The sequence below is a fragment of the Triturus cristatus genome, chromosome 4_1 (genome assembly GCF_964204655.1).
Source record: "Triturus cristatus chromosome 4_1, aTriCri1.1, whole genome shotgun sequence".
Lineage (NCBI taxonomy): Eukaryota > Metazoa > Chordata > Amphibia > Caudata > Salamandridae > Triturus > Triturus cristatus.
Genome location: NC_140585.1, coordinates 738,776,208 through 738,800,729, shown reverse-complemented (window position 1 = coordinate 738,800,729; position 24,522 = coordinate 738,776,208).

The following is a 24,522-nucleotide window of genomic DNA, read 5'->3' as shown; positions in this document are numbered from 1 at the left end:
CCGCGAGAGGACATTTTTTTCTGAATATGGGGTGGAAATACTAATTGTGCACCATATGGCGGTGGGCTCACAACAATCGCGGAAGCTGTGGAAGTCGGGAGGGGGAGGCCGTTGGCTGACTGAGCCCTTTGGTCAGTTTGCACAGAGAAGGCTCTCTTGACACATGCCATTCATGCAGGACTCTCCATAACAGATGGGCCAAGGCTGGGAACCAGAGGGAATCATGCCAGGAGCTGGTGGCAGGCCCGTCCCCTTTCATCTTCCCCAGTGACTTTAGGACCCGTGTTCCACAGGAAAAACAAGCGCCCGATTGTCCCGGCAGGATTTCCTCGCTTTTCAAACAGCCCCAAAGCAATTTTGACTGCTTTTTTTTATTGTTTTGTTTATTAAAGGGATCAGGCCTTCTGAAAGAAAGGGATTCCGCGCTGGAGGTGTAGTGCCTGTTGAGCGATGCCGTCGCCAATGACATGCTGCTCATTATTTGCAAGAAAAGTTATCTGGCAGCTTGACAATAGCTCAGAAAACAGATGAGTTTTAAATTAAACTCTCCCTCTCCCTTTATTGGATAATCCCAGTGCGAATTAAAAACAAATAGATGTGAAATGAAAGCTTCGAATGGATTGCATTTCTTTGATGTTAGCTGGGTGAAGGAAAGGCATGATGTAACGCACCTATCCAATCATTAAGGGGCCAGTTGTGGGGTGCAGCGGAAAGTCGTGCTTAACTGGGAAGTAAAACAAAAAAATACTCGAACTTCTAACGGGAAAGCATTACAAAACTTTAAATTGTCTCCTTAATTTTTGCGTGCTTGCATGCGTGTTCTCAAGCAACGGTGCAGGCATGCGTTTGTGTGCTGAGATATCCGACTTCGAAATCAGTTGGAAAAGCACAGAAATGCCTCCATAGTCACAGATAATTTCCTGATTACTTTGAGGTAATCTGAATTACCTCCCGTCCCTCCCTCGCCTTCCTTCTTAAGCATAAGAGCCCCCACCTCCCTTTGGACCCACCCCCAGCCTATAAAATCTCCGCCCTCCCCCACCTCCACCTGTTCTTTTTGTCTCCCTAGGTGAGACTTACCTTTGGCTTCCTCTCTGTGGCGGTGGCGGGGAGTCTGCATTCTGGTTCTCTCTGACAGGGGTGACCTCTGCAGCGTTCTCCCAGCGATGCGGTGTCTCCACGGTCTCCTCGCGGTCACGGGGCTGTATTTTTTTGGGTTGGGGCTGCGAGGCAACCTCTACGGCCGTATCTGTGAACGTCAATGAGACCTGGTAGGACAGGTTTTGACCCCTTATTTATTTCTTTTGGGAATATGGTGTTTTTATTTTTTTTCCTGATTGGGGATACTTTCATGAAGGCTTTTTATTGGATGCCGGCAGGGTTGGTTCTCTACCATATAAGGATGGTTGCTGGGGGGTGTCTTCTCCATTATACAGCAAGCATGGGTCGCAAGAGGTTATTCAGAAGACACAACCTGGTGTCCTCTTCTTCCTCATCGTCTCCTGATGGGTCTCCGGTCCCCCTGAAGCGCCCTAGAAGACAGGGCCCTGCAAGGGGTGACATGCCTCTCATAACTAAAGAGGAGGTGCAGGGCATGATTGAGGCGGCTGTGACTAAGACTCTGCAGGCTCGTCCTGTTCCTTCTAGTCCATCCTGTCCTCATCCTTTGGATCCTGTGGTCGATTTATCCCCACCGGATGGTGAGGGTCCTTCTACCTCCTCTGGCAGAAAGTATGTTGCCAGGGAGGAGATGTGGGACATTCTTGCTCATGTGCTGGACAATTTAGGGTTTCTTCCAATCTAACTAGGCGAGGACAGTGGGACCCTTTTTACTCAGTACACTAAACCCTCCCGGTTGGTCATGCCCTTTCAAGGACCGGTGATGTAGATGGTGCTGAGAGAATAGCGTGAGGTGGACAAATTGCAGGTTCCTCGCTTCCTCCATTTACTTTACTTTTTGGAGGGGGATGACTCCTTGCCACACAATGTGAAGTTGAACTCTATCCTGGCCACGCTGATTGGCAAAACAGCTATTCAAACTGAGGATTGTACCCCGACTGATGCCACGGATAAGAAGGTGGACTCTGGCCTTAAAAAAGCATTTGCTGCACGAAACTTCGTGCCGAGGGCTAGCCTTTTCTCTGCTTATTCTGTGCAGTCCTTGGTGCAGGATTTTGAGAAATTTGCGGCGGCTGTTCAGTACGGTTAAGAATGCTCTGACCTTCTGGCCACGATGGAGCAGCAGGCTAACCTTTAGGCTGACATTTCCTCTGATGTTATTAAATCGTCTGCTATGTCTACTGGAGCTTTGGTGGTGGCGAGACATTCACTATGGCTCCAACACTGGAAGACTGATCTAGGGGAAAAGGCGGCTTTGTTGAATTTGCCATTTGATGGCCAGGCTCTCTTTGGGGATCATTTGCAAGCCATGATTTCTAAGGCTTTTGAACAATGAAAGCATGCGTTGCCTTTTAACCCCTTCCATGCTGCGCAAATTCCGCCGCTGTGCTGACGGAATCTTGCGCGGGCGTGGTCATGACGGAACGGTTCCGTCATGAGCACAGCTCAACCGTGGCTCATGACGGAACCGTTCCGTCATGAGCACCGAAGGGGTTAAAGGGGGTTCGGCTTTGTCTGGCAAGCCTTGGAATAGGGCCTCTCTGTCATCCCCGAAGCATGAGTCTTGTTAGTCTTTCCGGAGGAGACGTTTTCCGCCCCGTTTTTCTCCCAAGCACGCTTCCTCCGCGTCTATGGCCTCTGCCAAGAAGGGTCCATGACAACTACTATCTGGATGATTCACTGCAGATGGGTGGCCAGCTCAGGCATTTTCTTCCACGGCGGCAACAGGACGTTTCGGATTGCTGGGTCCTAAACACTGTGAATCATGGTTACGTGATAGACTTTTAGCAGAGTCCTCTGGATACAGGGGTTCAAATGACTCCTGTGACAGTCTCCGGTCCGTGCAGGGTGACTCTGCTGGAAGGGGTGCCCAGTTTGCTTGGCAAATGGGCCATCTGCCGGGTTCCAGTCGCAGACATCGGCACCGGGGCCTACTCCATTCTGTTCCTGGTACAGAAGGTGTCCAGCGGTTTATATCCCGTTATGGTCCCTGTTGCCACCTCTTCTCAGCGTTTCCTGAGTTTCGCATTGGGAGACGTCCATTTTGAATTTTGCTTTCTTCCCTTTGGCCTCAAGTCCTCACCCAGGGTCTTCACGAAGGTCCTGGCGCCTATCATGGCTCTCCTTTATGCGGAAGGGGTGTTCATTCATCCTTATTTGGATGACCACTTGATGCACGCAGTCGAAGAGTCTCTTTTGCTCGCTCAGGTCGGGAGGGTCTTGGAGGTTCTTCAAGGACACAGTTTTTTTGAGAACTGGGTAAAATGTTCTTTGTCCCCATCTCAAGACATGGTGTTCATTGGGGCTTGTTTTCAGACTCTAGACGACCATGTTACTCTTTCCGACCGGTGCCTGGTCTCTCTTCAGTCACATGCTCAGGTCTTGATGTCCCTACAGGCTCCTCCGGCGGTGGAGTGGCTGAGGGTGCAGGGGCATTTGGCATCTGTTGTGTTTCTGGTCCCCTGGGCTCGTTTTCACCTTCTTTGCCTGGCCAACTGGATCCCGTTGGGTTGGTCTCCGGGGTCTCAAAGTCTATTGTCACCACTTCCAATGACGGTCCAAATCCAGGAGGAGCTCTCTTGGTGGCTCTGCCGGCATCATCTTCTGGCCAGGATTTCCTTGTCTCCCCTGGCTCCGCTTGTGGTGACTTCGGACACCAGTCAGTATGGGTGGGGTGCTTGGCTGGGGTTAGAACAGGTTCAGGGGTGCTGATCCCTGTAGGACTCCGGAAGGGAGTTGTAGGCAATCTGGCTGGCCTTGAATCAATCAATCAAATAATCTTTATTTTCGATCATTTAGATCATCAAAGATATAAATACTTGACAATTATTAAAATTTAAAAGTTTCCAATGTTCTAAACATTTAGATGTAAACAATGACTTTCAAAAATTTCATAAAACAGACGTTTAAAAACATGAGAAAGGGTGTTCTAAAATCATTTAACATTATACATTATACGACCCCCCCCTTTTTCAAAAGACTAGATCGTACATACCACATGGCCATTAAAAACTTTGCCACTGCAAAGACAATCGGAGGTGACAAATCAGATTTTAATATTCTAAACGCAGGCAAGAATTTCCTAAACCCCATATTTTTAAGAATGGGTAGGAGCCAATGCTTCCTCGCTCTTCGATAGGCTTTACAGAAAAGGACCACATGTAAATCGCTTTCCCGAGGATATGTACAGGCTGGGCATTGCTCACTTGTTGGAGGTTGGGACCAAGTGGTGGTGAAAGCCCTCAAGGGTAGAGAGCCATATCTCCACTGTAGGTAGAGCTTTCTTTCCAACACAGGTGCCATGCCATCCAAAACACTTTCCATTAGGTAGGAATCTTTTGATTGTATGAATAAATTAGTCAGTGAGCCCACCCGTGTGTTGTCTAAAGCGGTGTTCAACTTCGACTGATAGTAAAGTTTAGAAAGTGCCTTTCGAGGGATCCTCGTGCTTGAGTTTGCGGGGTCGGTCCATAATTCCGTTAGACCTAAACTTTCACAAGATCTTTTTATGTAAGTTAGCCATGGGATATTACTAATGTTAGGTAAGGCCAGGAACTCCTGTAGCTCGCTTCTGTAATCGCTTAGATCCTCGCTACTCCATAATCGTTGCCAAAAAGATAATGGTTTTAGGCCAAGTTCCTCGGCGATGGGCCTAAGTCCTAGGTCCAATCTCAGAGGGAGCAAAGGCGTGCTAGGAGGGAGAGCCACCAACTGCCTGAGAAATTTGTTCTCTGTGCTTTTTAGGTTTTTAGCAGGAGTGTGACCCCACAATTCGCCGCCGTATGTAACTGAGCCCCGAGCTTGGGATTTATAAATCTGTACCATGGGGCCCAGTGGGCGGTATATAGATTTGCCCACCATTCTGAAAATACCACCCACTTTCTGTGAAAGCTTCATGTTTGCCTTGATGATATGTGTCCCCATGTCATTTTCTCATTCAGGGTTACCCCCAAATATTCAAAAGTGGAAACCCTCTCCAAACGCACTGTACCCAACAATGGGTTAGGACGTGTTGAGGGGGTAGGGTTCAGAATCATATATTTTGTCTTGGAGGCATTCATTTCAAGGCCCCTCTTAGTACAAAATTGCAAGAACCCATCCACTATCCGTTGAATTCCCATAGGGGATTTAGACAGCAGCAGGGTGTCATCCGCAAACATTATGGCGGGCACCCTGCTGCCATTCAATCTGGGGGCGTCAATGTCTTCTATCCTGGACAGGTGGGCAATTACCCCATTGACAAAGAGACAGAACAGGGTAGGTGCGAGTACGCATCCCTGCCTCACCCCCCTGTCAACGGGGAATCTTTCTGTTAAGCCCCCCATCCTGCCGCACCTGACCCGCGCGTAATTGTCCTGGTGTAGTTTAATCAGGATGGCCAGGATGTCTGGCGGGACTCCCAGATCCTCAAGGACATTCCAGAGTTTGGATCTAGGCCCCCCTCGACGAGTGCCGTCCTCCAATAGATAAGGTTGAGGCGGAAAATTTGGTCCATGGTGGATACCCCCTTTCTGAACCCGGCCTGATATGGGCTCAGGGTGGCGGTTTCCTCTATCTAATTCTGGAGACGATCTAAAATGAGTCTTCCAAAAAGTTTTTGGGACACATCTATCAGGCTGATGGGCCTGTAGTTGGATGGGAGCAGAGGCGAGCCTTTCTTGAAAATCGGAACCACCTCTGCGCCCAGCCAAGTACAGGGCACCTCCATCCCCTTTAGAACCGCATTGAACAATACCAGGCGATAAGGGGCCCATATATCTGGCTCCTGTTTGAAAAGGTCACCAGGGAGACCATCCAGACCGGGTGCCTTGCCAGTTGACAGGCCTAAAATGGCAGCCCGGACCTCCTTTTCGGTGAATGGGTCCCCTTCCGGGTAGTTATATACGAGTGGGGTTTTACAGTCTCCATGCCCTACTTCCACTGTATAAAGAGACTTGAAGTGCTCCTGCCATGACTTAGGGGAGATATTCGGTTCTATTGCCGAGACGAGTTCCTCAGAACCTGTGTTAACAATTCTCCAAAACCTCCGTGAGTCCATGGAGGCTAGGGAGCTAGCGAGTTCTTCCCATTTGTTCTGGTCCCACTCAATCTTGGCATTAAAGACCAGCTTCTTGTATTCACATCTCCTAGCTTGAATCTCAGGCCTACTTTTACGATTCTTGATACTCGACAAAAGATCCCTCCTTGCCCTGCGGCACGCTGCATTATACCATGAGCGCTGGGTCTTGCAACCCGCCCTCCTTGGTCCATTATTGAATAAGTCTGCAGTCAGAGTCTTAACGACTTCTTCATGCATCAACCAGATTTGATTATTTTTCTCCCTTGAGCTAAGTTCATCATTTAGGCTGCCCATTTTTTCCAATATAGTGATACAATTATTGTAGAACCGAGGGAGCTTAACTGTGCTTGCAGCTAATTTCTCCCACTTGATTCTCCTCCTATTGCTTTCTAGGGCTAGGTCCGGGTTTATCTTTGGCAATTCTACTTCCCCATGATCCCGGCCAGGAAGGAGAAAGTCCAATTCCAAAGCATTGTGGTCGCTATCTTCTCTGTCTATTACCCTAAAGTCAATGACATGTGACCACGAGGATAATTGTACTAAAATGTAATCTAATCTTGACTCCCTTCCCTTCCGGTTGAACGTGGGTTTGCTCGGGATATCCGATTTAACACGCCCATTACAGGCCCTCACCCCATGCTTCAGAGTTAGGGCAGTGATCTGGAGTGCAAGAGGGGTCCAAGCTTTGGGGGGTATAGATACTGTCGGTGGTACTCGCCATCTTGCATCTTCCTCTAGGGAAGCCCCATCCAAGAGACCAGCTAGGGGCTCGAAGTGTGAGTTCAAGTCCCCACCCACTACAAAAGGGGTCCCCTTGGGGAGTTCACCCAGAACGTCTGACAGTTCTTCGATGGTAGGGGACTCCTGCGAGATAGTAACCGGCCTCGAATATACATTTACCACTGCTAATCTGCAGCAGTTGGACCATTCCAGTATAACCACAAGTATGTCCTCTGATGCCACTGGGAAACGCGTGACCTGACATCCCAAATGGGCTGCGACCCAAGTTTCAAGGCCTCCCGATGGACGACCCCTGCCCCCCCATTTCGCAGGAATGGAGAAAACTGCGAAACCCTGCCTTGGGTGTTCCTCCCTCTCCCAAGTTTCTTGGAACATGCATAAATCTTTAAAGTTGATATATTCAATCCATTCCTGGCAATTGGACTTGTTTCCCAGGCCTGCCACATTCCATGACAGTATTTTTAGTGGGAGAGGCCTGTTGTTTGCAATAGTGGTATGGATGGAATCATTCCCTTTGTCACTGGCCATGGTCTCTGTATGTACTAGGGGGTAGCTTGTTTCTTCCCCGACATTGTTTCGTGACTCACCAGTAAAATTACCCAAATCGCCATAATGTGCTTGGGCATCGTCCAGCTCTATCTCTGATCTATTTCCCACCACCACCCCCTCCGATGGTATATAATTCCACTGGCTGCTTCTACGTGTGGATAGTCAGTCTACCATATCCAGTTGGCTATACCTGTTCTGCATTGGGAGATAAAATGGCTCGGCAAATCTCCGGGGGTTATAATCTTGCTCATTAGAGCCCCAGTTGCCTCCCCTCCTATGGCATGTTTCCCATCCCTCGTCATCCATGTTCGTGGTGTAGTGGGTTTGCTGGTGTCTTCTGGAGTTGGGGAATTCTCTCCATCCACTTGTCAGCCCCCCACCCCCTCTCTCTATGTTGGTGCACTGAGCATTGATTTCAGGGGATCCTTGATATTGGCTTCTGGGATGATAAAAAACTCCCCTTCTATTCCTATCTTTCCAGCCAGCCAGTGTTTGTATCCGAGACCCCCAAATCTCGTCCTCTCTATTATAAACCCGAGGGGGATAAAAAAAAGAAAGAGGTAAGGATTGAATGGTGCTCCCCTCATCCTCTGATATCCATCCGCATATATGCTGGACTGTCCTATGATCTCTAAAACTAACTATAACACAATCACCATTTATGGATTTAGTTGAGCTACCCAGCCAAGGCACCCTTCGAACCATGAGGACTATGCTCGATATGCCTTCTGGGAGTGGTCTGTGTGTAGATAGCCAATTTATCACCTTGTTCTTCAGTGAAGCGGTGGATTCTTTGGAGGAAATATTCAATTCTGGTATCCCTGCTAGAACTACAGTATATGGTGCTGCCTCTGGGGGAAGATGTACTAGTCTAGGCTTCGTCCTCTTATTAACATCCTCAGCCATTTGTTCTGCAGCATTCAGTGGTTTGGTAGGGGCGGGGTTATTATCCCTGGTTTGTTTAGCACTAGTTGGGGAAGGGGATAAGTGATTATACTGTTCTGCCGGATTTTGAGGGACAGTAGCCTCAGGAAGTATATTAGTGCTTGTGGGCGGGGTAGATTTTGCCTGCTGCGCTGTGTAAATAACACTTTTGGCCTGGTTGGTAGCCTGGGAAGGTCCCTCTTTTGTCTCTCTGTCGGAAACCTTGGCCCTACCGCTGCTAGTTGCTTTAAAACTATCAGCTAGTTGCACTGTCGACTTTTCTATGGCCACTAACCTGGCCTCAATTTTGATTAGCCTTTCTTCCAGGGGGCTTAAAAGGTTTCTTATAAGTACGCCTATATCAGCAAGGGTGATATCCTCCTCAGTGGGCTCGGGAGAATTCTGATTGGGGTGAGTGCTTTTCTCCCCCGGTAAATTTGAAGGCGAGGCCTGAGCTCTAGCAGTTTGCGTTCTTCCCCTTGTGTTTAAACATGGACTATTTGATAGCGGGTGCAGGGGAGAGATATTCAGCTTCCGACCACCCTTGTTCTTGGTCCCTCCTCTCTTTTTCGGAATTGCACCTTCTCTAATCCCCTTCCGCTTATTCACATTAGGGCCTATAGAATTAACCTTTTCAGGGTCTGAATTAGGGGTGGTAGTAAGTATGGGGGGGGTTGAGCTGGCGGGAGGGTTAGCATACTAAGATCTACAGAATCACTAAGATCTTTCATGCTTAACAGGGAGGTACAATTTAAAATGTCCAGAGTCCCGGAGGGGTCATTTGTGCCTTCTACCCCCATATCCAACACAATGAGATCTGGGCTTACCTCAGGAGACTTTGCCTGAGCTAGAGGACCCATTGACGATCTCCTCACCCGGTCTAATTCCTGAGATATTCGCCTCTCGAGAAGCGTAATGTCCTCTATTAGTAGGGAGCCAGCTTTCACAAAGTAATTATCCAATGTTCCCTTTGTTGTAGCAGCAACAGCCAATACGCTTTTGCTCCTTGTTTCCCTGGTCGTCATCTCTGAAGTAAGTCAGCAAAAATTACCCTTTAAATCCAGATACAGTCCCGAAATGGGTCAGGGGGACTGGCCCAGGCCCAGTCTCTCCCGTCCTCTAACGGCCTCAAACGGCCCGCTCTTTGCCCGGTCTTCGCCCCGGGCTGAGTCCCGCGCGCGTCCCGCTGGCGCGTATAGGATATGCCACGTGATATAGTAATGAGCAGTGGGGGAGGCGCCGGGAAGAGGAATCAGGTGGGGCAGCTGAGTTATCGCCGGGCAACCTGGTCCTCGCAGTCCCGGAATAGACCGCAGCTCAAGTTAAAGGCAATTACCCTCCAAAGCAGCAGAGTGTCCTTGGTATCCGTGGAGCGAAAACAGAGCAGAGTCCCAAATGGTTTCAGCACAATCAACGCCTACGAGCGGCCTTGAATTACTTTCAGGACTCTCTGCTGGGTCATTTGGTGGGGGTTCAGATGGAATATCTGGTGACGAAGTCCTATGTCAACAGAAAGGGGGGGACCAGGTCCTTGAACTTGATAGCCAGCGATATTTTTCTGTGGGCTCAGGTTTGGGTGCTGGGTCGGTCTGCTTTCTACATTAGGGGTGGAGAATCTGAGGGCCAATCGCTTGAGCAGGGACATTCCCTCATCAAAGGTTTTCTCCCTTGTTCACAATTTGTTAGACCAGTTGGTGGGCTGGTGGGGCCTCCCAGTGGTGGACCTTTTTGCGGACCCAGTAAATACCAACATGGGCCTGTTTTGTTCCCTGGGTCGGTGTCCCAGCGCTCCGGGAGTCAAGGGCTTGCCTTCTCCATGTCCTCGGGGTCTTCTGTATGCCTTCCCCCCTTTTCTGCTGCTCCAGGCCTTTCTGGTTCGGTCCGGAGGGACCATGCTCAGGAGGTGTTGATTGTGAACCATTGGCCTCGGGCGAATTATGTTCCTATCCTGGCTCAGTTGTTGTGACCGGTAGTGGGTCCTTCCGATGGTTCCGTCTCCTTTGATGTTTCCGGCCCCGCCCTTGAGCACCTTGAAGAAGTTACACTTGACAGCCTGGCGTTTGGGCAGCAGGGCTTAGCTGTTGTGGGAGTTCCTGGCCATTTGGCTATTACATTACTGGCTTCTCTGAGGTCCTCTACTCTTCTCTCCTATGCTGGACATTAGAGGGCCCTTTCGGCCTGGTGTGCTGATAAGGGGGTTGATCCCACAGTGGCTGACCTCTTTTTGGTGATGCAGTTCCTATAGTATGGGGCTCACCGGGGCTGTCAGTGGCTTCTCTGCGGGTGCATTGGGCAGCCGTTCAGGCTTTTCGGGGCTCCTGGCATAATTTGAGGGATGACGGGGGCCTGATGTCTCATTTTTTTCAGGGTCTGTTAAATCTGTTTCCTCGACATATCTGGGTGGTTTTGGTGCCGGTGCCATTCTTTATCCCTAAGGCTTTTCATCTCAGTCAGTTTGCACTGTCTGGATGTGTGGTGGGCATTGCTGTGGTACCTGCAGGTTGTGAAGACTTTCCTGAAGGGGGACGCTTTGTTTATTAACTTTGGTCCTGCTAAGACGGGTGGGAAGCCTTCCACGGCTATGTTGAGTAGTTGGATTCGGTCCATGGTCCTGCTGACCTACAAGCTTAAGGGGGTGGAACCTCCTATAGGGGTTCAGGGCCTTTCTACTCACAGTATGGCTGCTACGGTCACTGAGTTGCAGGGTACCTCTGTGGTGGAGATCTGTAGGGCTGGGACCTGGTCTTCCCCTTCTACGTTTGTCTGTCACTATCAGATTGCTGGTCCTGAATGTTTGGGTAAAGTTCTGGGCCACAGAGTCTTGTCCTCAATAAGGGAAAAGGGATGATGATCTACTGAGTTTGGAGCACGTGATTAAATTGGCGTTCTTTATCACTCAGTTGTCCATCTCTGTTTTCTTCTGCTTGCTATGTTAAGAAGGAGGGCGAGGGAGGGACAGGAGTTAATGCGTAGATTACTATTGATAATGGCATTACTTCTAGTCCAACTCACTGGCCTTCCTTCTATGAACCTCCCAGCCTCCCTGTGCGGTAAATCTGAGTGCTAGCTTGGTTTGTTTACGCACAGGTGGAGGTGGGGGTGAGCAGAGTTTTAGACTGGGGATGGGTTTAGAGGGAGGCGGGGGCCTCTTATACGTTAAGAAGGGAGGTGAGGGAGTAGGACGAGGAGTAATGCCATCATCAATAGTAATGGATGCATTACTCAAGGTCCTGCCCCCTCCTTGTCACAATTCTAACATGTGAGAATAGTTCCTCCCCTTCAAACAGGCAACTTACTTGCCCCTGTCCTAGGACTATTTTTTAACATATCTTTACTCTCTCAGTGATGAACTCACAAAGTGTCTCATACAGCAAGCAAGACACACCAAAATGATGGGATCAATGGACGGTTAGGTGGAGGAAGACTGCACTTTGAAGTAATGAAAATTACTGGTATGTGATGAGGGCATCACCACCTCGTCCGCCTTTCTCACCACAATCTTAGTAATAGAGAGTTTTCTAAGCACTCTAAACTGTACACCCAAACACCAACCACACAGGGGCTGGTTAAATGCAAGTCTCTTGGCAGTACAGCAAAGTCAGTGGTGCGTAGCACAGAGAACACTATTACTGAACACACAAGCAGGAGCAATCTGAATATTTGTCCCACTAAAGATACACATGCATCGGATTGACTTGGCAGGTTTGTCCTGGTGCTTCAGAGGTCTTCAGAGCCAAAATGTTTTTAAGTCCTAGGTTTCTCAGTATGTTATGAGGAACTACAGCCAAGGGGCCCAGGCCCTTAGGAACGGCACTTGGGAGTCAAGACTCATTCCAGAAAAAGCCACCAGAAGTGTCCAAGGCAGTTTCAGATGGAACTGGTCAGCTGAGCTCTTCAGGAAAAGGGCTTGTAGCAGCATGATGTGTACCTATAGCTTAACATGAGGTGAACCAACTCACACTGGGAGTCCATTTATTTGTCCTGGCAACAAGTGGGAGCAGGTCCAGCCTTTCAGGTCTCCTCACAGGTCTCAATTTCAGGTGCAGTCCTTCTTCTGTCTTCCACAGGTCCAGCAGTTGTCACATGGCCCATAGGGACATTGTTGTTTTTCTCTAAGTTAGCATGAGCACACTGCAGCTTGCCTGCTGCTTTGCACACATTACTACACAACTTTAGTTTAGTTCTGTAATACATTCTATGGCAGTTTTCACATGAGAACTCATCACTGTGTTCACTCTCTGCAGGTTCCTGGGATTTTGACTGAACATTGTGAGCAAGGTCGAACAACAATACCCCTTGTTATTTTGTTCTGGACAGGCCTTAGCCCTTAGACAAAAGGTACCGATGCAGCTGTTGTTTGGACAACCTATGTTGGTTTTTATTAGGATACATGAATAGGTAGCACACACTTGGAGAGGGACCTTTCCAGGGAGAAGAGCGAGACAGCACCCATGATTTAGAGCTACCATCTATAGGCTAAGGTATGGGGTCTGCTGACAAAGCCCAGATATTTTCTACTATATAATAATGCTGCTTCTTTGCGAGGGGAGGAAGGTTAGGCTCTATTGTCTTTTCATGATGACATCTCCCTTCATGAAATATGGACTAGGGCCTATGCTGACTGTATTTGTACTATGCATTTTCCTGCTTGTTGTGGCACGTATACCGCATGTTAGGGCCCATTAGTTAAAATAAATATTTTAAATTGTGTTGTGTTCTGGGGTGTCTAGCCATTTGTTTCTCTGTGAGTGAGTAGGAGAGCAAGAGAGAGAGATTATAGCTACTTGGTCCTGGGCTCATGGGTACTAAGCTGGTAGGATAACTCAGTCCCTATACACCAAGGTCCTATAATCCTGCACATAGTTCTGTTTTTGCCCAGAATCCCTGCAACACAGTGTTCTGAGGAGGGTACCCTGGGTTGCCACATTTATGCCTGGCACTAGCCTATGGGTGGGGTGATTCCTGGTCCCAACCTAATCAATAGGGAGAAAGTTTCCCAAGATAACCCTGCACACTTTGCAGCAGTTCATGTGTGCCCTACTGCAAACAATCCCACAATTCAGTACTCTACCTAAAACCAAGATGGCAGAACCTTTCTCCCCTGTGCAGAGGTACTGTACGCACCCCAGAGTTGTGGCCAGGGAAATGAGCAACCCTTTCCCTGTGGTTACTTCAAAACAGTTCTGGGTCCAGCTCCTTTACAACTGGAAGTGGTTGTGTGCTACCATTTGCCTGTGACATGGTAGGACTCTTTGAAGCTAATTGAGTTCCTGGTCACAGCCAGATGGTCATCCAGCCAGAGGAACTGAACACATCCCCACACCCAAGGCATTTGTCTCAACTCTGGGAACAAGTTCACGCTTTATTAAAGGAATCATTCAGCTCCTGGGTGTTCGTTGGAGCCCCTACAAATTGACTCATAGAGGCTTTAAACCGTGAAAAGGTAACTTTCTAATGCTACCTTTTCCAAAATATTTATTACAAATTCCACTTTACCAGTGAATTGGTCTTGCAATAAATATTTTAAAAGTCCAAGAGTGAATCTTGTAGCTATTACCTAGCCTGAGATAACATTATTAAATTTAATATGGCATCCCAATGCTTTCCCGTGAAACAGCTAACCCTGCAACAGTGAAAATATGTTTTGGGGTCTCTTCACTGTAAGGAAATATTTAATAATAAAGTTTTCCAGGTCCTACTTTAAATCTGATGAACCTTATATTATGGGCTGTAAGGCCCACTTAGGGTGATCTTTTAATATTTGAAAGGAGGGTTTGGTCCAGTCAAAAAGGAATTCTTTAAGTAGCTCAAATTTGCAGTTTTAAAACTGCAAAGACAGGCTACAGTGGTAGGCATGTGGTCATTTTTTAACTGTCACTGTAGTGGGTGGCAAAATAGGTGCTGTAGTCCCCAAATTACATTTAACATACAGGCCGTGGGTACTCTTTGTGCATATATTAAGGAAGGATAGGTAAGTTAAATATGCCAATTTAGAGTATAGCCAATGTCGACATGTTTTAGGGGTCAGAGCACATGCAGTGGGGCCTGGATAGTAGACTCCCAGTGCACAAAGACTACAAACCAGCAGTATCAGTCCAAAATAGGGATTGATCATGTTGAAAGAGGCATTTTGCGACACGTTAGTTATGTTACTGCAACAAGAAAACACATTGGAAGACAAAAGGTCAAGGGGAATGGCATAAAGAGGCTCTAATTGAACAATCTGTAGGGCTCGATGAACCAAATACAGATCACTTGGAGGCAGAGTGAGCGCACAACTGACCTATTGTAATCAAAGCTATTCAAGAGAAAAAAAGCCAGTGACAGAAAGTGTGGACAAACCTGACCAGGAAAAGTGAAATACATGAACCACTACCCTGTCATTGCATAGAAAGGACACTACAAGACCCGATGGAAGCCATCTCACAAAACATCAACAAGCTCTAAGAGGCCACACTGCCTTTGGTGCAACTCCTTAGGTACCTAACTGATTTAATTGCCCCATTTTTGCTCAAAGTGTCCCTCCATATTGTGTTAGGAGACCTCAATATTTGCTTCTAGAGATTAATGCCTGTTTGGACCTATTATCCACCCATGCTCTCACACCGATGCAACCAAGCAACTCATATTGTGGGACAAACTTTGAATTCAATTTTTACCCCAGACACTCTGCTTAAGGTTGAAAACTCAGTCCCATTTGTTTGGTACCATCATGATGCAATACCTTTTTTAGTCTTTTGTACATGAACTAAAGCTAATAATAAAAAGCAACTTCCACTGATTAGATGTTCCTGGTCTAACATAACCAAGGAAATTCTTACAGCAAGCAGCACTTTGCTTCAAATGTCACCTTGATTTGAAACAACATCCATGGTTGTTAGACCTGGCACCTTGGCGTGAGTCTCCCTTCCACTTTTTGTTGCTGTGCCTCATGTGTTTTGCTGGTGTTAGCTGCTCAGAGCACTGTGCCACTGCCAACCAGTGCCACAGTGCAAGTGCTCCCTGTATAAAATGTATATGTTGGTCTGCATTTATGACTAAATTCGATATCTGTCTAATGCAGGAGACATGGGCATTGGAGGATAGCAGTAGCCCGACTTTTGCTACCTACAATATCCTCGCAACAACATTGGGTAAAGGCCGTCCCTCTGGGGGACTATCGATATGGGTAGCTACACATTTGGGAACCCAGGCTGTACAAATACCAACAAACTCGCTGGATTTCCAATGTGTTTTATTACAACTGCCTAATAACCCCCCAGTAGCACTAATTAATGTATATTCGAGGCCAATTAGAAATGGTAAAGAATCAACTACACTGAGTGAGCTGACATCATTTATCTCAGGGTTAGATCCTTGTATTTCTATAGTCCTTGGCGGGGACTTCAACTGCCAGTTTGAACCATTGGGAGGGGTGGATCAGGGTGAGCAGGATGAGGTAGATGCGCTATGGCACATCCCAGACCCTGATATTCCCCCAGTCAGAGCTTGGACACCTTTGGTATTACAAGTACAATCCTTCTGCCTTACAACGTCTCTGCGGGCGTGTAATGGGAGAATGGACTCTGACCGCCCAGCAATGGGAACGTTTAACCGGACAGATAGGGTCTCCATTATTGACTATATAATGATAGAAGCTAAAAACTGGAGTAAGTTAAAGAACTTCAAGGTTGAAAAAAGGCAGGATAGCGACCACAACGCTCTGATTTTAACCTTGAACCCAGGGGCCTTTGGGCTAAAAAACCCTGACACTTCATTAAATGTGGCAACAACCTAAAATCTGGGGACCTTATCTAGTTGTATTATTCAATGCAGTTCTGGCGGGAGCTAGTTTACCAGACACCTGGGCAGGGGCTGAAATTGTTCCTATTTATAAAAAAGGTTGCCCTCTAGTTCCCTCGAATTATAGGCCTATAAGTCTCTTGGATACTACACAGAAACTTATGGGCCGGATCATACTAGATAGAATACTCGGGCGGACAGAGGAGAACAAGATATTAAGTACCTACCAGGCAGGGTTTAGAGCAGGGATCTCGACCTTGGACCAGCTCTTTAGATTACAGGTCCTGTTTTGGAAGACCGTAATTCTGGGAGGGGGTAGCCTCTACCTGGTCTTCGTAGACTTACGGGCTGCTTTTGACCTTGTGCCCAGAGAAAGTCTATGGAAGGTCCTGAAAGATCTAAACCTCCCGCCTTACCTACTAGATGTTCTGAAGCATTTCCACAAAGAGAACTACGCCCAGGTACGCTGTGGGAAAAATGGAGAGCTTTCAGAACGTTTTCCAGTCACCAGAGGAGTACGCCAGGGCTGCGCCCTGGCACCCACTCTCTTTAGCCTCTACATCAATGGTCTGGTGAGTGAGTTAGATAAGGTTGAGAATGGCGATGTTCCTCGTTTGGCATCTGGACGGGTGCCTGCATTAATGTTCGCAGACGACACCCTACTGTTGTCTCGAACCTCTACAGGCATCCAGAGGGTATTGGATGGCTTTGTAATATTTTGCGCATCACGGGGGCTTGAGATCAATCTAGAAAAGACAAAGTTCATGATCTTTGGCCCCCCGAAGCGCACTCGCCCCTGCCCAGTCCTAAATGGCATCCCATTAGAAAGGGTTAGTACCTTTGTCTACCTGGGTGTTACCCTGACTGAAGATTTTGGTTGGGGCCCGCAGGTGGTCAAATCTGCCCTGAGGCTTACACAGATAGCGGGGGGTATAAATAAATTCCAAAGGAACACGCTATTTAAGCCAGTCTCCCCTGGTCTTGAAATATATAAAGCCCAAGCTAGACCTGCTGCAATGTACGGTGCAGAACTCTGGGGCTATACCCGTGTACTGGCCCTGTCCAAGGTCGAACATACATTTATTAGAAATTTGATAGGGCTACCACAGAGTACCCCGTTGATACCCCTGAGGTTGGATTTAGATCTAGAGCCTATCTCTGAACTCCTGGCGAGCAGACCCCTCCTGTATTGGAGAAGGTTGTGGACAGCACCAGAGCTAGGAGATTACAGAGCTGAGTTTCTAGCAATTTGGGATCAGCTGAAGAGTAGAAACATACATTGGCTATCCCATATAAAGGCCACATCATACCAGATTGGTCTCCCTCAATTATGGGAGACTCCAGAAGAAGGTTGTATGGCGGTAAAAAGAACGGAGTTGATAGCCCTAGTTAGACAGCACAATCTGGACCAACTATACCGCCTGTCATCTATGGGCAGGCTGACTATGGAATTCCTGCAAGTAAAACTGACCCCTAGCAGGGAGGAGTTCCTAGATTTGATTCAGCCGCCCAGAGCAAAGAAATTATACATCCAACTAAGGTATGGTTGCCTCCCGATTGGGGAACTGACGTCCAAGTGGACGGGAAGAGATGCGGGGGTTTGCCCTGTCTGTAATAAAACCAAAGAAGACCTTGTCCACGTTTTATTTTTCTGCACTGCTTATAATGAAATACGCAGAGCCTGGCTAGTGCCATTGTGCCGAAATCTGGGAATAAAGCACTGTGCACAAGCCTGTAGGATTTTACGCTATGACACTTCCCCCCCAATCGTGTTCTCTGTTTCCCGTTTTTTATATGGTATGTGGAGAAGAAGGTCTGCCTTGATAACCTAATCAACTATCTATTTTTAACACAATGGAATTTAATTGTTCATTCCTGCTACTTTGATAACTGTTGTTTAATAACTTTTTATTTATAAATATTGAATTATTTATGTATTTTATGTAAATGTATATATTTTATCTGTGCTTTTATGGTCATTGACCGAAATAAAGCTATCAAAGTAAAGTAAAGTATATGTTGGTTGGATTCCATGATTGGCTTATTTAGTTTGCTATCAGACCCCAGTAAAGGGCACCAGGAGTGCCCAGGGCTTGTAAATACAAATGCTGCTGGTGGGCTTACAGCACTGGTTGTGCCACCCACAGAAGCGGCCTAGTAAAATGTGTCTAAGGTCTGCCATTGCAGAACCTGCGTGCAGTCTGGTACTGTCATGCTGACTGGACAAGTGCACCCACTTGCCAGTCTCTAAACCTTCCCATAACTTCATATTAGTCACCCCTATGGTAGGCCCAAGGGCAGGGTGCATTGTAAGCATAAGGTAGGACAAGCCCTGATGTGTGTGGCATGTCCTAATAGTGAATTACAGCCATTTTTGTTTTTCACTATTGTAAGGCTACCTGTTCTCCATAGGCCAGAATGGGCTGTTAGAATTGTTACATTCTATGATCCTAACAGACCCAGGGAACATGGTAGAAATTCGAGTTTAGTATGCCTGAACTCAGAATAATAAAATACATCTTTTAGTAAAGTTTATTTTAATATTCTTTGTTTGCAAATACCACTTTTAGAAAGCTGGTGTTTGCTTGCCTAACCATTTCAGTCCGCCCCTGCTAGGATAGGTATCTGCTGTCTGGTTTCTGTGAGTGACAGGGCTGGGGAATTCCAGGAGGCAGGCTGGGGCAGCCCGGTGGTGAATGGTGAGATTACATATAGATGGGTGGGAGGAGTACACCTGCACTCTGAATAGGGCTGTGCCTTTCCACCACAATGCTGGCTCCACCCCCTGGGGAGCATCTGATGTCTCTGCCCTGCACACTGAAAGGAGAAGCCAGAGTCCGGTAAACAAAGTACTCCAGAACTGGGTTGAACTGGGCAAAGGCCCCCTGGCCTGCAAGAACAAAAGAATTGCACTATAAGTATTGGGACCCTGCTCCCAAGAAACAAGATCCTGCTTTGACAAGAAGAAACCTCTGCCCGACGAGGAAGAACCGGAAAAGCTGTAAGGAGGAGTACTGTCCCTGACCTGGGGGATTGGCCTGCAGTGGTTGCCTTGCTGCTAAAGGAGAGGAAGAAAAGACTCAAAGACTTTTTATTTGCAACTTGTACTACAGATCTCCAAGGGCTTGTGGGTGAGCTTGCCCCCTGAACGAAGTCCCAGGACCAGTGGACTTCACCGCCTTGAGAAACGCTGCTGAGAACCGCCGTTCTCACCGTAGTGCTGAAGCCGAGAGAAGTGTGCATCTCGTAGATCAACGCGTACACTGTAAAGCCTGTGCCAAGCTGTCCGGCCCGTACAACGCGACGTTGTGGCCCCGCCTACGAGCCGTAGCTCGCACCGTGAAGGAAGGACTTTGCGCCGCACTTTGTTTTCCACTCTTCGAACCATTCTACTCAAGCGTGCCTCCCTACCCCTGTTGTGGTCAGGCTGCGGCACGTAGAGTGGCTGGGTACGTCTCTCACAATCGGAGCGTACTGCCTGCTTCGCACCACACTTACGGAAAAAGGCGCCGCTCTCAAGGTACGACCCGTACGTCGCAACGAACAGCAAGAGCACCGTACCTACGCACCGTCCCCTCGAACAACACGTCTAAGGCCCCCAACAAGCCGTAGCTCGCAATGTAACAGGAGGACATCGCAACGTACAACGCGTTTGTTTTCACCGCATCGTCCGTGACAAACTCTCCAAGACAAGGTACTGTGTACGTTTTGCACCGCGGGGTGTACGCTTCGCACTGGAGCGTATGCAGCGTTTGTGAGACCCATTCTTAAGCATCTCTTATCCCCGTACGAACCGTACGAAGAGGAACGAACCGCACAGAACTTTGAAATTATGCTTTAACCAAGAACTGCTTATTGCCAATCGTATTGCGGGCCTTTTTATCGTTATTTGGTCTTGTTCTAAGTCTTTATAGGTAAAATACTTATTTTTGATAAATCCCAGTGTGGAGTCCATTTGTGGTGTTGTCACTGAGTTACTGTATGTGGTCACAAATGCTTAACCTATAACGCTCTGTGATAAGCCCTGTCTGCTCGCTCCAAGCTGCCTAGAGGGTGAGCGGGGATTATTTTAAGAGTATAACCCCTTACCCTGACTAGAGGAGAGGGTCCCTGCTTGTCACAAGTACCTACCTGTGCCAACCAGAGATCCCCAATTCTAACATTGGTGGTTAGCGGTGAGGATTCTGAATTTACATTTGTGATTCATGTACAGTGATTGGTGAACACTACGTAGTGAGTTCAGACCATAATGCAGCCACGTACTGTTTTTTTGATTCGTGTTTTGCAGGAGATCTCGATTTTTGAAAAATCATGCCTGGTTCAGTCATTGTTGAGAAAGCGCCATCTGGAGTCTCTGAAAGCGAAGAAGTAGAATGGGAAGAGGAGAGACTAGAGAGCTACACCAAGGCCCAGCTGAAGGGCTTCTGCAAAAAATTCAAAGTTCCTCTTGTTGGATGTAAGGTCAAACCAGATCTACTCAAGGCGCTGAGGGCCTGGATTGAGTCAAGGTCGCCTGAGGATGTGGTAGTAGTTGAACCAGAAGAAAGCGTCCATAGCTTTGGCAGAGGCCTGTCGCCAGAAGAGTTGGCAGACAGGAAAGAAACCAGGATGCATGAGATGGAGATGGCAAGGCTCAAATTGAATGGGCAACTGGAGCTGGAAAGCACAAAGCTGGCTCTGGAAGAGAGAAAAATCCAAATGGAGCATGAAATGAAGTTGAGGGAATTGGATCTAAAGGCTAAGAGTTTAGAGTCTACTCTCTCTGGTGGCAGCACACCATCAATGCAGGTAGAGTCAAGGGTGTACATACCAAAAGATGTGGTGAAATAATTTTTTAAGCATGATGACATAGGGCAGTGGTTCAAAGCCTATGAGGTAGCCATGTCTTCCCACCGGGTCCCTCAGAAAGATTGGGGAGCGGGGTTGTGGGGACGGTTCCTGAGTGAGGGGCAGGACACACTGCTAGATTTACCCTCAGATGTTCATAATTCTTATCCACACATGAAGGATGCTTTGATGACCAGATATGGATTAACTCCTGAGTTGCATTGGCAAAGGTTCAGGGGGTGCACAAAGATTCTAAACAGTATGTATGTTGAGTATGTAACTTTTTTCTGCAGAGCACTGGATGGTTGGGTGAAGGGTAGCAAGGTTGATGATTTTCAAGGGCTTCTTGACTTAATGGCATGGGAGCACTTGTCCAGTAACTGTTTTCCTGAGCTATGCCAGCACCTGATTGATAGTAGGCTGACTAACCCTAGGAAGCTTGCTGAGGAGGCGGACTGCTGGGTCAGTACCAGGGTCCACAAGGGTCCAGTGGGAGACTCCACCCGGGGTGGGCAGGGTCCCCAGCAGAAGAGTGGGGGGGACAAGGGTAAACAGAGGGAGTTCCCAAGAAGGCCCCAAAGTAATCCCCAAGGGAACCAAGGGAAAGGTTCCTAGCCTCCCCCACCTCCAACGCCGACTGGGGCCCCGACAGGTCCCCCTGTTCAAAGATGGCCCCCAAGATGTTACAAGTGTGGTGAGCTGGGTCATTTTTTGCCAAAGATCCTGTGTCTCCAGTTTGTTAAACCAGCACCCCCTGGTGCAGCCCCCCGGCAGACGGCTAGTGAAGCCCTGGGTAGAGAGATGGGTGTCCAAGGTGGGTGGGGTCCCGCAGAGATGTCCCTTGTCTCATTAGGAGACTGTGAGATGGTCCCCCAAACCCAGCTGCCTGATAACACTAAGAAATACAGGCAGTGGGTGACCATCAATGGCCGTAGGGTTGAAGCTCTGAGAGATACAGGAGCCAGTGTGACAGCTGTCAAGTGTCACCTGGTGTCTCAAGGAGCATTCTATCCGGTTGTTGCCACTGACAACACAGAGAGTCACTGCAAGGTGGCTCAGGTTCCCTTTGAATGGGGGGGGTCTCTGGTACTCTTCAGGTAGCTGTGAATCCCACCATGCCTGTAGACTATCTGTTAGGGAAAGATTTGGGGAGCTCACCTTGGGCTAAGGTGGACCAGAGTGCTCACCTGGAAATGTTGGGTATGCCTGATTGGGCGTGTGTCACCTCACGGTCCATGGCAGCAAGTAGAGGTGCTCAAGAGGTCCTGGAGCCTGAGAGGGAGGCCCAGGGACCGGCCTTAGAGAGAGGAAGCAGACCTTGAGGGGGTTGCCCTGGAGCCTACAGGGGAACAGATAGCTGAACTGGGGGACCTGCTTGAGCTGACCCATTGCCAGCAAGAAGGAGGCCCCTCCAGGGAGGACTTTTGTAAGGCGCAGAAAGAATGCCCTTCTCTCGTGGGTATGCGGCAGCAGGCTGCAGACCAGGCCGCAGGTGATCAGTCTGGGTCACATTTCATTTACTGGGAGAACGACCTCCTGTATACAGAGCCTACGGTTGCTGAGCCGGGGTCAGCCCGTGCGCTGCTGGTACCCCAGAGCTTCAGAGCCTTCCTACTGGGGCTGGCTCATGATGTGCCATTGGCAGGATGTAGGAGAGTAGGGTCTGCTATCCTATGGTCACCCCAAATTTTTGCTTTTTGCTTCACTGGTTTTTGACATATTGAGGCTGTGGGCCTGCTAATCAGACCCCCAGCCTGCTGTTCTCTCTAACTAAATTGACACTATGCACCCTAGGTGCATAACCAATTGGAATTGGATCACCCTGTGAGCCCCTGTACCAGTGTACACTAGGTACCCAGGGCATTGGTGTATCTAAGGCCTACCAGGGGCTGCAGCATGTATTATGCCACCCCTGGCCTGGCCTGGCCTAGCAATTTGACACAACTGGCTGATCACTCAGCTGGGGTAAGTTGGTGTAACCACCTCTTACTTAGGTGTAGTATACCTATACCTAACCTTAAATGGGACACCTGGTAACCTATAAGTCACTCCTATGGCAGGCCTTGGCAATCCTGAAGGCAGAGTGCTTGGTTCCATGTGAGATGGTGCTCTGGCATGAGCTGAGCCTGTCTGCAGTGGTCGGAACAACTTCCTTCTACCGTTTCCAGATATCGTCATACCATATACTCTTAAGTGCATTATGAACCTCGCGGTTAAATGCTATCTTTGGTTTGGCTTTATCAAAACATGTCGAGTAAGGTGTCATACGAATTGGAATACTAACCCCTCGCCAATTCTGGCGACGGAGTTAGCATTCCACCCTTCTAGAGGGACACGACATGTACAGTACCTGAAACCCGGGTAAAATCAGACATCGCCTCAGCTCCACAAAATGGATGCTGCCACCACAGACACAAGTCTGCCCTCCTGCTGCTGGGAGTCCTTCCAGCCTGGGAGACGTGGACAAAGGGTTTCCTGCCAGGGGAGGTGCGAGCACCACCCCAGACAGGATTTTGTGTATTGGTCAGGTAGGGCTTGAAAGGAATCAGACATGCCTGAGGCTCACAAGGAGCCTCGGTGCATATGCCAGTTCAAACCGGTCCTGGGGCACACCAGCCCCGGACCTGGGGCGAGCTGGACAAAGGATTGGGGGTGTAACCACCCCCCTTCCTGGTCCTACCCTTAGGGAGGGACCTAGCAGGTAGTCCGGCCCCTAGAATCCGCTTAAAGGTAGGAGCTGTGTCCTAAGACTTCAGACATCCTGGAATCAACTTAACCACAAGAAGAAGACGGGAACTTCAACGCTCTGCTGCACAGAGGACAGAAGGAAATCTCCCCTATGACCATCTTGCTAACGCAAGCACCAACCAGCTATTCGACGTCTGCTTTGCCGCCGCCTCCCGCCGGAGCCCGAGCCCAGAGCTTGACAAGACCTGGACCTCCAGACCTCTCACCGCCCGATCCACAGTCCCTGAAAAGAAGGAACCCGTGGAGGCACCGAGACACGTGGAGCCAGCCATCTTGAAAGACCGACGACAAGCTGCAAGCGCGACAACAGAGGCTCCCTCCAAGTTGTGCTTTGGGTCCTGAGAAGCCCAACCACCGAGCAGCATCTGCATCAAAGGTGAGCCCTCCAGCATCTCCACGATCTGCGTGGGGCCCCTCTGCACTTTGCATCTCGACGCGCCTGCCCGGTCCCTGGCCCGCTGGCTAGTGGCCATTTTGGCGACCTAACTTGAAATCAACGATGCTGGTCTGGTTGCTCCAGATGGGCCCCAGTTGCTCTCCAAAGGAGCAGCCCCTCTGACCTTGCTGCTCAGAACAATCAACTTACTTCTCTTTCCACGACTCCTGCTTTTGCCAAGGCTTGTTTGCCTCTTTCGAGTCGCCGACACCGCTGACAGCGAGAGCCTGCGTGGGACAGCTCGTGAACCGACTCCTGGACGTCGTCGACCTTCAGGGACCACGTGGCTGCAGAGACAAGCTACACCTCCTCACCTGTTTGCACCCGACATCGCCTG